At 40.8% G+C, this 13,604-nt stretch overlaps 1 protein-coding gene across 1 annotated transcript in view; it reads left to right on the top strand.

Annotated features, from left to right (window-relative positions):
• The window catches only part of PUDP (pseudouridine 5'-phosphatase), a 370,323-nt gene extending 357,270 nt beyond the window's left edge, over window positions 1-13,053 (top strand). Inside the window, exon 6 of the transcript XR_004348107.1 lies at window positions 9,816-13,053. The gene's annotated coding sequence lies outside the window, so the exon portion shown is untranslated. The remainder of the gene's footprint in view (window positions 1-9,815) is intronic.
• The last annotated feature ends 551 nt before the right edge of the window (window positions 13,054-13,604 follow it).

The following is a 13,604-nucleotide window of genomic DNA, read 5'->3' as shown; positions in this document are numbered from 1 at the left end:
ACTAAATCAGTCCATGAAGAGTAGAGCTGAGGTCTGATCCAGAATGGAGACAGAATTTGATGTCAGGAGAGAGTGGGATAAACTCATTCAATGGACAATGGAATGCTAACATCGTGGCCTTTGACCGTGTCAGAGGCGTGGGGTGTAGGAGAACCAGCCGTGGGGTGTAGGATCGGGGGTCAAAAGAAATAGGCCTGGGGTCCAGCCCTGACACGCTGTACCTGCCTGACAAGGTCCAGGTGCCCTGGTCTCTGCAGCTCACCTTTCGTCAGCAGTAAAATCAAGGTTAGCTCAGTGACCTTGTAAATAAAATAATGAATGTGAAAAAACTTTTACGTATTCATATGAAGAGAACTTTGTTTATACCTTAAAATACAGACCAGGAAACCTGCCCAGGGGATTCGAAAGCATATAGGCTCTGTGGACTTTGCCAGAGTGAATAAGTTGCTCATCTTGGTGAAAGAAAATTAAAAGCTGAGACTGTATAATAAGTTTAAATGTAATAAATTCAGCTGAGCAACTGGCTTTGTTCTTGGCATCTCAGGGTCAAGTAACCAAGGCGATGATTTGCATGCTAAAGTGAGCCTTTTGCTCAGTTTCTCATAATACTTATCCAAACTGGCAACACTTAGATGGAGTGAGCTGGTGGAATTCTGGAGGGTAGGTCTGCAAGCAAAGTGCAAACTGTCAAGCATGTTTAAAAGCACCAAGAGAAAAAAAAATCACTTTCCGCGAAGGCCTTCGGGCTTGAAATGCACAAAAATGTCTGTCATTAAAAGCTTACCATGGTTTAGATGAAAACGTAGTTATTTTCAGTATTTATTATGTGTTTAAAGCAAAAGTTTAAGATTTCCTTTTCAAAACTCAGTGCTTTTGTCCTGGGAAAATATAGCCTAATTATACATTACTTAGACATTGTGAATTTGATCATGTATGGTTTTCTCTACGTCAGCCTATTTGAATTTTCAAAATCTTTGTTTTCACCACTTCTGGGCCATCACTCTAATAATACTTTACCTGCAAAGAATCCATTCACAGTAATTTGTCGCTGCACCTAAGTACCTCTACTACCTTGAAAACTAAAAAGAGAATTTATACTTTCCATATATAGACAAACACAAACTCCTCCAATAGTAGATAAAAGACAAACTGCATTAAATCATGGAAGCACTTGGCACGATGTTTTTAATTGAACCAGCAGAGAAACAGGATGTATCTCCAGCCTCCACTGTCTCCTGCCATTCCCTTTATTCTTTTTTTTAATTTTTATTTTATATTGGAGTATAGTTGATTTACAGTGTTGTCTTAGTTTCAGGTGTACAGTAAAGTGATTCCATTATACATACATACACATATATCCATTCCTTTTCAGTTTCTTTTCCCATATAGGTTATTACAGAGTATTGAGTAGAGTTCCCTGTGCTATACATACAGGAGGTCCTTTTTTTAAACTGAAGTAGATGATCATACTAAGTGATGTACAAGTCAGAAAGACAAAGACAAATACCACATGATATGACTTACATGTGGAATCTAAAATATGGCCATTCCCTTCATTCTAAGTGTGAACACTGTCAGTCACATGTACCTCCTTCCGCATCTCCTCAAAGCAGTTTCCTGTTCTTTCACAGACAAACATGACAGGCTGGAATGGCGTGAACAGTACAAGATGCCAGGATTCCTGGGAAAAAATACCACGCCTTTTGATCTGTCAAGTCCAGAAAGAAATTGAGCTCCAACTATGGGGGCTAAGTAAGCTCTCTCCGCAAAGGCAGCAGAAGTGTTGTACAAATTAAAATGTTCATGGTAAATAGACGCATGGATCCTGCTGGGAAAGTTACTACGTTTCAATTCACATCTTTGCTTTTCTTCCAGCTGATGATCTCTTCACTTTAAAGATTCCAGATATTTACATAAAAGGATTTCTCCTTTTATTTCAAATCAAAGTGACGGAAGTGGGGGGTGAAGACACTTTGGTGCAAGTTTTCGTGTGTTTGCCGCACACTGCAAGTTGGTAACTTGGAGGAGCACCTTCTGGGGGTGACGTGACTGTTCATCTACTACGTGCTTACAGAGCTCAGCCAAGTGCACCTAACATATGCTGCTTTGTAATATATGCAGATTACAAAACAGTATATGTTAGGTGAACTCTGTGTGTGTGTGTGTGTGTGTTCCTACATAACAGTTATGCTCTGTTACATATATATATTACAGAGAGTACATGCTGATGCATTTTGATAACATGAGAATTAAACCAATTGCAATATATATATCAATGCATATATAATTTATACTATATATATAACATGGTACGTATTGTAATTATTTAATCTATATGTTATTAAATATTAAAATATCCTCTTTGTAATATGTATAAACATATATAAAACCATTTAACTATTGTATATGAATAAGAATATAAGAATATATGTTATACTGTGTTATACTTATGAAAAATACATAACATTTATAATACATATACTCTGTTTTATATGTATTACAAAGAGGATAGTTTTGATGCACTTTCATAACTTATATAGATTAAAACAATTGTGATATATATTATATATGTTATAGGTAGTGTATATTACATATGCATTAATATCTATATCGCAACTCTTTTAATCCACATGTTATAAATAAGTGCATCTAAAATATACTCTTTGTCATATATATATGTATATATACATATATGCGTATGTTATATGTGAATTTGTATGTGTGTATACAAAGTACGTGCACACGTACACAAAGTACACCTAACATACTGGTTTGTACGCTATACATGTATTATAAAGCAGCGTATGTTAGGTACAGTTTTACGGCATCCCCGTGGATGAAAACAATCGCTAATCATGGTCATTTTTCTCTACGTTTATAGCTCTCTTTTAAATGCCTGATTTCTGCCGCTTCTTTTTTGCTAGCTATGCGGAAACTAACGAATCTCTGAAAAGATTTTGACGTCTAACCTTTGAACCTGTCTCCCATGGTGATTCAAAATAGCATGGCTGATCACCCGCGAAACAGCCGTCTGATCCTCCTAGGCAGCACACAGCTTGTTCTTTGGAGAACCAAATCAGAGATATTTCAAATAAATATCGCCTGATGAAGAGCAGAGAATCAAAACTGATTGGTAGGCAATTACGTGTCAGGGAATAAAATATATTACAGTAGATTTGCAAAGCACAGCATTCTTTAGACAAGTTATTGCTATGTTTTAAAAAACCGTGAGCCTATAATGATACAAAAATTTTTTAATTTGATATTTATTTCTGGTAAATAATCCGCTGCTCTGTTTTTTCTTCACCACGATTAACAGGTGGCAGGCACACCTCATGTTTGTAGGGAGCAGATGCCGCAGGAAATATTTCTTTTGCTCTGCGCTTGGAGAGGGAGGGTTAGTATATATAGAAGAGGCCATACCGTTTAGGGGCAGGCAGATTTGGTACTCAGTTGTCCTTCTGGGTACCCTTAAGCAATCTGTATGACCTTTGTGATTCCCTGTGTGTACCTAGAAAATGGAGGTAGCCATGCCCACCTCCCTGGTCGGTGTATATATTAGTGAAATTACCTGTACATAATTTTATATGTAGTATTATATATGTATTAACCATATATATGCATATACATATATATGTGTGTGTATGTATACATACATGGGTCTGTGTGTGTGATATACTATATAGAGAGAGGAAATGTATGGCTAGGTGCGCAACACAAATTAGGTGTTATTTATTTATTAACACCTTTATTGGAGTATAATTGCTTTACAATGGTGTGTTAGTTCCTGCTGTATAACAAACTGAATCAGCTGCATGTATACATATAGCCCCATATCTCCTCCCTCTTGCGTCTCCCTCCCACCCTCCCTATCCCACCCCTCTAGGTCATCACAGAGCACCGAACTGATCTCCCCGTGCTATGCGGCTGCTTCCCACTAGCTATCTGTTTTACATTTGGTAGTGTATATATGTCCATGCCACTCTCTCCCTTCGTCCCAGCAGGTGTAATTTAAATTTAAGTCCTCTGATGTAAGGTACAGTAATCTTTCTCCATGCATGGAGTTTAGGGATTGTGAAGGCAAATGGTCCCAGGGCCAGAAAAGGTAACGACGTGAGTGACAGACTACGTAAAGACCATGGAGAGCTGTAAGCATTGTTTCATGGGGCCATCTTGACTGCAAGGTTTGCCATGTAGAAATCGAGGGTCAACACTGCCCTCGATGTAGAAAACACTACAATGTTTTCTGCATTTTTCAAGAGTAGTCAGAAGCTTGTGTTTTTCTGTAAATATCCCACTTTTCAAATGTAAGCAGCTGATTTGATTAAAGAAAACAGGTGTGGGACACAGGCACATGGGAAAATTATCCAGAAACATCACTGCTTTGAACAAGAGTTGACCTACAAGTGACTCACTTTTGATTTCTTAATCTTCCTGCACCATTCGGTTGAGGGTGGAACCCACCACAGAGCTTGTTAGAAATGCAGTTCTCAGGACAGCTCCTGTCCTAAGGAACGGGAAACTCTGGGGTGGAGCCCAGCATCTTAGTTTTAATAACCCCTCTAGGTCAGGGTCTGCAAACGAAGCCCAGAAGTCCAGATCTGAAGCACCATCTGCCTTTTTCCAGCCATAAACTAAGACTGGCCTTTCTGTTTTTAAATGGTTGGGGAAACAAACAAAATCAAAAGAAGAATCATATTTTTTTTGGTAATTATAACAAAATTACATTGAAGTACTGAATTATGCCAAGAAAGAACAACAAAACTGGTAACGGAAAAACTATAAATTGTACTATGAAAGACAGTTTTCCATAAGAGAAAATTCTAAGTTCTCTGCTCCCTCCCAGAAGTCTTTATGATCTCCTTGATACTCCTAAGGCTTATATTTATATCAGCCATCTCTTTATTTAAAAAAAAAATGGTAAGAAAAAAATAACCTTATGTTTATCTCAAATGTTAATGTCACATGTAAGAATCATATTTTGCAGCGCATGGAAACCGTATGAAATTCTGTGTCCATGAGTATGCTTTTAGGGGGACACAGTCACGCCCTGTCACGTCTTACGATGTATGGCTGCTTTAACATTACAACAGCTGAACAGTTACAAGAGACACTGTATGGACCGCAGGATCTGAAATACTTATTCTGTGGCTGTTCAGAGAGAAACCTCGTGGACCCGGCCGCAGCTGATGCTGGTGCCTGTTCACATTTGAGAGCTGTGATGTTTAGTGACGGTCGTGAAACGTAATCCTATGTTTGTGTCAACAAAGGGGAGGGAAGAAACTCCTGCGGCAGTTACTCTGTGCATTCACTGAGCACCCGTTTGTGAATCTGTTTCAGGTAGATAAGTAAGAAAGAGCTTTTGGAATAAGATCCACGGACTTCAGATTCTCAGGTCCTTCCCTGGAAGCTTAGAAACCTTAAATCATCTCCTCTTTGGATCCCTCTTCTGTAAAGCACAATAAACAGTCCACACCATGCAGGATCATGCTGAAACTATAATCAATAAGCGAGATGAAGTGCATAACCAATTTCCTGGCACAAAGTAGGTGTTTTAGAAACAGAATTATCCTTTGAGTTTTAAAAGATTGTTTTCACTCTGAAGAGATTTCCAGGACAGAGTAAGATACCAGGAACTGTGTCAGGGCCTGAAAAACATATGCGCATGGTGTTGTTTATTTAGAAAAGTATTGCGGGGGGGACTTCCCTGGTGGCACAGTGGTTAAGAATCCGCCTGCCAATGCGGGGAACACGGGTTCGAGCCCTGGTCCGGGAAGATCCCATACACCACGGAGCAACTGAGCCCATGCGCCACAACTACAGAGCCCGCCTGCCACAACTACTGAAGCCCGTGTGTCTAGAGCCCGTGCTCGCAACAAGAGAAGCCACCGCAATGAGAAGCCCGCGCAGCACAACAAAGAGTAGCCCCCGCTCGCCGCAACTAGAGAAAGCCCGCGTGCAACGACGAAGACCCTATGCAGCCAAAAATAACTAAATAAAATGAATAAATTTTTTAAAAAAGAGAAAAGTATTGGGGCATGGAGAAAAATGCCATATTCACTTTTCAGCTCCCAACATTAATTTTCTTTAAAACTCTTATAAACAGGACTCAAGTACAATTAGGTTTTAGAGACCCAGGATGTAAGTGAAAGCGCTTATCAATATGTCTATCAAACAAGACACCTGTTTCAAGTAGGTATTTAATCACTATTTATTGAGTGAGCAGTATGTCTGGTTTTCATTGTTGCTTCTCTGTTGCAAGATCCACTGTTTTATTAACCTGGTCTTCCATTGCCATGCTTAATATCTTCTTATTTTATAACTAGGATTAAACACTGTTTCTCCAAAGGACACTACTTGGTTGGTTGAAGATGAAGGTATTGGATAGCTTTTCCTAATTAAGCAACCCAACTCATATAAAGCCATATTATTGGCTGCCCCTGCCTGATGCCCAGGGTGATGTGTCTCCATGGTGATCACGTATGCCCTGTCTCATGAGCGGCAGCAGCCAGCTCTGCAGGGATCCAGCTCCCTCCCGCCCACAGGGGCCAGTTCCCTCCCATAGACTGGGCTTTGCCTCACTGCCATGACCCTTTCTCCAAGTGCAAGGATTTTTATTCACTTCTTCCCAATGGCTTTACTTCCTGAAAGAAGCATATGCTTCTTTCTCTATTTATTTCCAATCCATTGGCTTAGAAATTCCCTAAGTGAAAAGAAAGAAACTGGAAAACCAGAGTTTGCAGAGAGAAGACTTGAGCACCCACTGGATCAGGACATCCCAGATTCCAAGAATTTTTATCCTCTCCTTCAGATAAAAGTGGGAAATTCCAGCTGATCGCCTGGAAAATTGCCTCTGTCTGCCAGCAACCTTGAAAGAGATTTTGAATTGGGTAGATACACACAAACCCCTTGACATTTAGGTGTATGTGATTCTTTGAAAGCTAAACATATCGACACCAAAGGAATTTCTCCAGAGTAGGGTGCCATAGAGAAGATACACTCCTGCATTTCTCTCTCACATCTCTCTTTTCTGTTTATTTAAAGCCCACTCTGACGCTAGAATTCATCTCTGTCACCTCTGCTATTCCTACTCTGCCAGTATCCCCTGCCTCCTTTTTTTTAAAAAAAAAAAATAATAACATCGGTGAGGTTGAGAATAAAGTTCATTTTAGTCCTGAAGAGTAAAGTTTCCAGGTGCAAATGAAGCCTTAAATGGGAGGCATGTATCACTCCTATATGGTTTAGCACATCTATGAACATAACACTCACCAACCTCATTAAACTCGCACATAAATGGTAGGTTTGAGTATAGATGAAGGAAGAAATACCTCTTATCCAATGTCTACATTTATTTTGTCTTCCACCACAAATCATTTCTTTAGTCTTGCTACAGATTTTATTATTTGCCAGAGCGAGGACTGGTCAGTTTTTATCTGACCTGAAAACTATTTCAAAAAGCTAAGATTTTTTGCAGTACAATTAAAACACACACACACACACACACACACATTTTGGAAGATTTAATGCTTTCATGGATGGAACCCAGGGCTGCTGTCGAAAGGTAGTCATAACCTTGAATAATTTATGTTTTCTTTGGCCTGGTTTAAAACATTTTGATTACATAAAGAATATAATACTTCTCTTCATCTTTCCTTCATTAAAGAGCCATATTGTATTTCAATTTTAAAAACCTATGAAAATAATCACTCTATGAAAAAAAGGGGTATAAGAGATGCCCAAATTAAATCTATAGAATATATGTAGAATCATGATTGATTTTCCATATGAGTGATATAAACCTAGGAAGAAGAAATATTCTCCAAATCCAAGTGTTTTAAAGTTAATAGCATCATTCTTCAAAACGCCTGTCTGATTTTATTTGTGTGAACAATGCACGCTGGTGTCAGACTCTTCATCAGGGACTGGTCCACCTGTAGAGGCAAAGTTTCCCAGCAATCACTAGGAGGCAGAAGGCAAGAACTCACCTGCCAGTGTTAACAATGACCAGTAGTTATTGGATTGTTGCTGTGTTCACTCTTCTAATAGCTCTTACTCATATTATCCAGGCTGCTATAGAATGAGTAATTTCATCCTTTCCCCCAGGCAATCTGTTGCAGGATTTTGCAATTTGCCCATTACTGAAGTCAGCTAAAATTGTCCTTCATTTTCTCCAGCTTCTCCTTTTGATACCTTATTTTCTACCTTAACATAGTAAATTTTTGTTTCATTGACTTCATATTCCTAATACAATGAAAAATGACATGCATTTCATAACTCCATTGTACTAAATTATCAGTGAGTAAATTATTTGTAAAATATATTTTAATTTCATTACAGGACAGAGCCTTAAGAGAAAGGAATTCAGTTTGGTTAGTTGAAAGGCAAAGGGAAAGCAAGATTCATTTGATTAAAAAAATAACGCATTGAGGACCATTGTAGTTTAATCAAAATACTGTTTGATTGAAGTTACACTTCCAGCAACATCTGCCTAGTTCTCTCAGACAGTCCATCCTGCTGACCACAAAGAGAAACAAACAAAGAGATCAAATAATCAGACTGCCATCAGACACGCCACAATTGTCAAAGCTATCTTAACGGGGCACAAAACTCTCCTGATAAAGGAAGAGACCGATAAACTGGCAAGGTGTTCTGATTGCAAAAGACACCATTAAAAGAGTAAAAAGAAAAGCCAGGTTTATGACATGATATTTACAGCATTTTATTTAGTTCGTTAGTTACTTTTTTAAAGTTTTTTTTTTTTTTTGACATGGACCAATTTTAAAGTCTTTATTGAATTTGTTACAGTATTGCTTCTGTTTTATGTTTTGGTTTTTTGGCCGCCAGGCCTGTGGGGTCTTAGCTCCCCAACCAGGGATTGAATACGCATCTACTATGTTGGAAGGCAAAGTCTTAACCACTGGACCACCAGCGAAGTCCCAACAGCATTTTAAACTAGCAAAATTGTCCTATCCTCAAGATAGAAAGTGTTCCTACAAATTAATAAGTTAAACAAAAACAAAAAATAACCAACTAACAGCCCAGTTCAAAAGTGAGCAAAAGGTTTGAACTAGCACCTCATACTTTGGGCATCCAAATGCCTGATGCACCCATGAAAATGATACTCCGCCTCATTGAACGTCAGGAAAATTTACATTAAAACCAGAATGAGAGACCTCTGCCCAACCACCAAAACGGCTACCATAGACAGACTGATATCAGGAAGTGTTGGCAAAGATATTGAGCAACTGGAACTCACTCACGATGCTGGTGGGAGGACGTATAAATTAGTGCAACCCTTCGGAAAATTGTTTGGCAGTATCTATGAAAACTGACCATAGAGATACCTGGTTCCATTCTTGACATACATGTCTACATACCTGCACCAAAAGTTTTGTCCAAGGATCTTCACAGCATCACTATTCATTAAAGCCAAGAAAAGGAAAGAACCTAAATGTTTATCAAGAGTAGGATGAATGAATAAGCTGAGGTGTATTCATACAAAAGAATATTGCATAGAACTAAAAACTGAATGAACCGCCCCATGCAACAACATAGATACAGCTTGTAATGTTACATGAAAGAAGCTAGACAGAGTAATAAATACCGTAGGATTCCATTTATATAGAGTTTAAAAACAGGCAAATTGAATCTATGGTATTAGAATTTAGGAAACAGTTATTTTTTGGCATGGGGAGTGGTAATTACTGGGAGGTCACTGGGAGATGCTTCTCAGATGCAGGTAATGCTTGACTTTTTGACCTGGATGGTGGTGACATGTCTGTGTTCACCGTGCCATCATTCATTTTCCCATACAGGTATGATTTGTGCACTTTTGTTCGGTACGTCATACATCAACGAAAAGTTTATTGACTTTTTGATGCCACTTGATCTAAGACACCCACATCCTGGACTGAAGGATTGGATTTGAATGAAACTCATTTTCATCACAAGACAAAGGTAAACCAAAATCTTTATGAGATTTATAATCTTCAATTTTTTTCCATCTCTTCCTCTTTTTTTTTTTTTTTTTTTTGCCCACTGGAGTTTTCTCTTCCCTTTTAGCTTTAGCCAGCATTAAAAGGGTACAATGTACGGTTTTCCATGTTGCCTGATTTTCAGCTCATTCCTGTCCCCATAAAAACGTGTGACACTTGGTGTGCGGAGTGATTTCCAACGAACGTGTGCATGAGACTGAGGCAGTGTGTACACACTCTGTTCTCCCTAGGCTGATTTCCATAATGGAGATGTTTCTTTGTAATTTGCTACTTTTGTTTTTTTTTTTTTTACTCTTAACGAATAGGGTCAGTGAAACTCATTAACTGTCTTCTTGGTATGAATGCTAAAGAAACAACAAACAAACAAAAAACCCAAGAAAGGCTAGTCTTTTATGTCTATTTGCAGAGTGACTAATGCAGTTACCTCCTTCTGGAGAGTCCTGATTTATCACTAAATGGACTCACTCAGGACTCTGTGAGGCCACCTTCCAGACGTTTACGCTTCTCACTTATCAGATTATTTCTTATTGAAATGGTTTTCATGAGACTCCCCCCTCCACGTGCCCCATTCTCTTTATTCCTTCCCCAACAGACCTTAGAATTAACCCCACATTTCACCGTGGATTCGAGACCACACAGGATGAAAGACTTTGAAAAACTGTCCGTATGAATAAGTTTATTATTTTTTTAATAGACTAAAAATCCAATCAGCTACCTTCAGTTTTCTATAATTTAAATTCTGTCCGTGCTTTTCTCTGATGGATTCAAGCTTCTAAAGCGACCTGTTACGATGCCGTTTTTCAACAAGAAGATCAATAGCGAGCATTTATAGTTTCCACTCCGGTGGGGGGAAGGTATTAGAAGCAGTATTGTAAACGATAGTGAGAGATTACCTCTGAAAGAGCCATTTCATTAGAAGTAGCCAGCAAAGGTTTGGGCGATGAAGGTTTTTCTTAAACTACATTGCGATGGATGCTAGAGAAATTGGCAATTTGCCGGCCGCTGAATGATTGTATTTCGTACAAGCTCTGGACACTGGTTTCTCAGTTAAGCTTTTGTTAAATACAAGTGCTAAGAATCATCCGATAAGAAAGAATATGGGTCAGCATTTTAAACCGGCAAAACTCAATCATCCGTAGGAAATAACACCCCTCTTCTGACTTAAGTTACATATAAAAACACAGGTGACTGCATATCCTGGAGAAAGTCACATATCCTTTGGGGGCTCAGTTTCCTTGTCTTTAAAATAAGGGTTACCGTACTTGCACCTATAAGACCGTGATGGAAATTAATTGATACACGCGAATGAAAACATCGTCCTCATCATTCGAGGGGCTTACCTTTCTCCAACAGTTAGGGAAAGACAGGGGTGTCCTCTAGGCCTACCGCTGTCTTGGCTTCTCCGCCACCACTGCCCCCTAAATACAGGGCTGGTCCTGCAGCCTCTCGCTCTTATGTGCATCACTGACTACCTTCCCCGCTGCTGACCCTCACCTGAAGCTCCGGGTCCCTACGAGCCCTGGGAAGAATGTTGTCCTTCCATGTGATCAACAGAAGCAGGTAGACTATGAAAGGACACTTCTAACCCTAATCCCCTACCCTCCACTGCCAAGCCTGAGCCGGTACATGCCAAGAATTACAGTTGTGTGTAGCGCTGCCCAGCTGTGTAAGCAGCTTACCTACCACCTGTCAGGTAACAATGAACCGAATTTATTGAGTTGTTGCTATAGGTACTGTGGCATTAGTTCTTATCAATAATGTGTAGGCTGTTACGTACGACAGGGAGGTGCAAGGAAACAGATAACAAGGGGAGAATGTTTTAAAGCCATAGACTTCCTATGATTGTCCTTAAATTGCAAGGGGAAGACACCAGCCCGTAATGTTTCTCCCATCTTTAGATTCATGTCTCTTGGAAGAGCATTTCCTCTTTCAGTCTTGCACATGCAAATCCCCACCTCCTTTTAGGGAGAAGCCAAAGCGGTAGATCTGGTCCTACGATCATCCGTCTGTGTTCGCCTCTGTCCTCCCCTGGAATCCAGAGGCCATGGAAGAAGAGAGGATTTGGAAGGGAGAGTCCAAGCTGGGCTTACACTCAGTTACAGCCCCTTGTGAGTGCCCGTAGCTGTGCACCACTGGGAGGTACAGCTTGGCCTCGTCATCGATCTGGACCATCCTACAGGTGACCATGGACCCTCAGAGATGCTTCACTCTAAATGCATGTGGGGATAGAGAGAGAGAGAGAGAGAACACCATTTTCTCAACACGCTCCTGCAGCCAGTAACTCGGAGGCGATGGGTCTTCCCCATCCTCCAGGGCAGGTTTGCTTCGAGAGATTCATCACACCTTTCCCCTTTCACTCCAAACAGGTGGGCTGCCCACAGCAGTGGTGGTGTGTCACCTCATGTAACTGCCTGAGTCATCTACCCAACATAACAAGGCAGCGTCCTCATTGCCAGCAGCAAACACTTCTCTATACACCACTGGGAAAACAGGAAAGGGAGCAGACAAGAGCTGTGCTAACAGCACCTCCAGGCTGAGCGTGATCTGCGATTCTATCAAGGGATTTGTGAGAGGCGTAGGTGGCTATTGCTTGGGACTGGCATTGCAGGGATAAAGCAAGGAAGTTGCCCAAACAGAGCATTTCAGAAGTAAGAAAAAGAAGAAGAAGAAGGAAAAAAAAATCAGGTGTGGCACTCAGGGAGTTGCAGTAGAGGGGAGGAACCTTGCTCTAGAAAATGAGGCTCCCAGGCCACAAAAATGACAAAGACAATGCAGAAAATGTGTAGATGCCACTGCTTAAGAACCACCCCAGGGTGCCCTCTTTCCATGATAAACACGGAGGTCTCTGATAGACTACGACCCATCCACCAGCCTCCAGTGGTCATCTCACTATTTCCAGGTCTAGATCGAAAATCATTTCCAGTCCCTCGCTGCCATTCTCCGTGACCCATATTTTTTGGAATGTCTTTCCAAGGGGCCGTCCGCTCGCTCTTTGTACACACTCGTTTTGTCGCTGGGTGGATTTGCAGTAGTGTTCCCGTGAAGATAAGCTGTTGACATTAGACAGATGTCTTAATAAGATTCTGTTTACTGTGTTAGAACCTAGAAGCTCTGACTCCGCGGAGAGGATAAGCCAGGAGGAGGGCTTGTGCAAGTTCCCAGCTGGGATTTTTGCAGAAGGCAAGCTTGCAGACACTCAGAAGCCAAGCCCCCGGCCCGGGCAGAATAGGAAGGTTCAGTCTGTGGTCAGCGGTGCTGCCCCCGGCCCTTCCTTGAGTCCCCCAGGGCTCTCTGTCATGCTCTGCGATTCCCTGCCCCACTGCCTTAAATGTGCCTGTGTCCTTCTCCTACCTTCTGCTGCCCACTCCACCCCAAAGCAAAACCAAACAGGACTTCAGGGCTGTCTTCCTGGTAGCTGTGCCTGGTGGACAAAATCACTTCCAGGCCTAAGGTTTCGTGTACACGTTAGTTCAACGCACTGAACTGCCTGAAATTGGGTTAAAAGGGTCACATGTGTGCGGGGCTGGCGCAAGGCCTACGAACGCCCGTTTCTCCTGAAAGCCATTCCCATTTCTGTGGTCTCGGTAAGATTCCCTTTCTATATGTCCC

This window comes from Phocoena sinus, chromosome X (assembly GCF_008692025.1).
Source record: "Phocoena sinus isolate mPhoSin1 chromosome X, mPhoSin1.pri, whole genome shotgun sequence".
Lineage (NCBI taxonomy): Eukaryota > Metazoa > Chordata > Mammalia > Artiodactyla > Phocoenidae > Phocoena > Phocoena sinus.
Note: the sequence above shows the minus strand (reverse complement) of the source record. Positions and strands in the feature narration are given on the sequence as shown.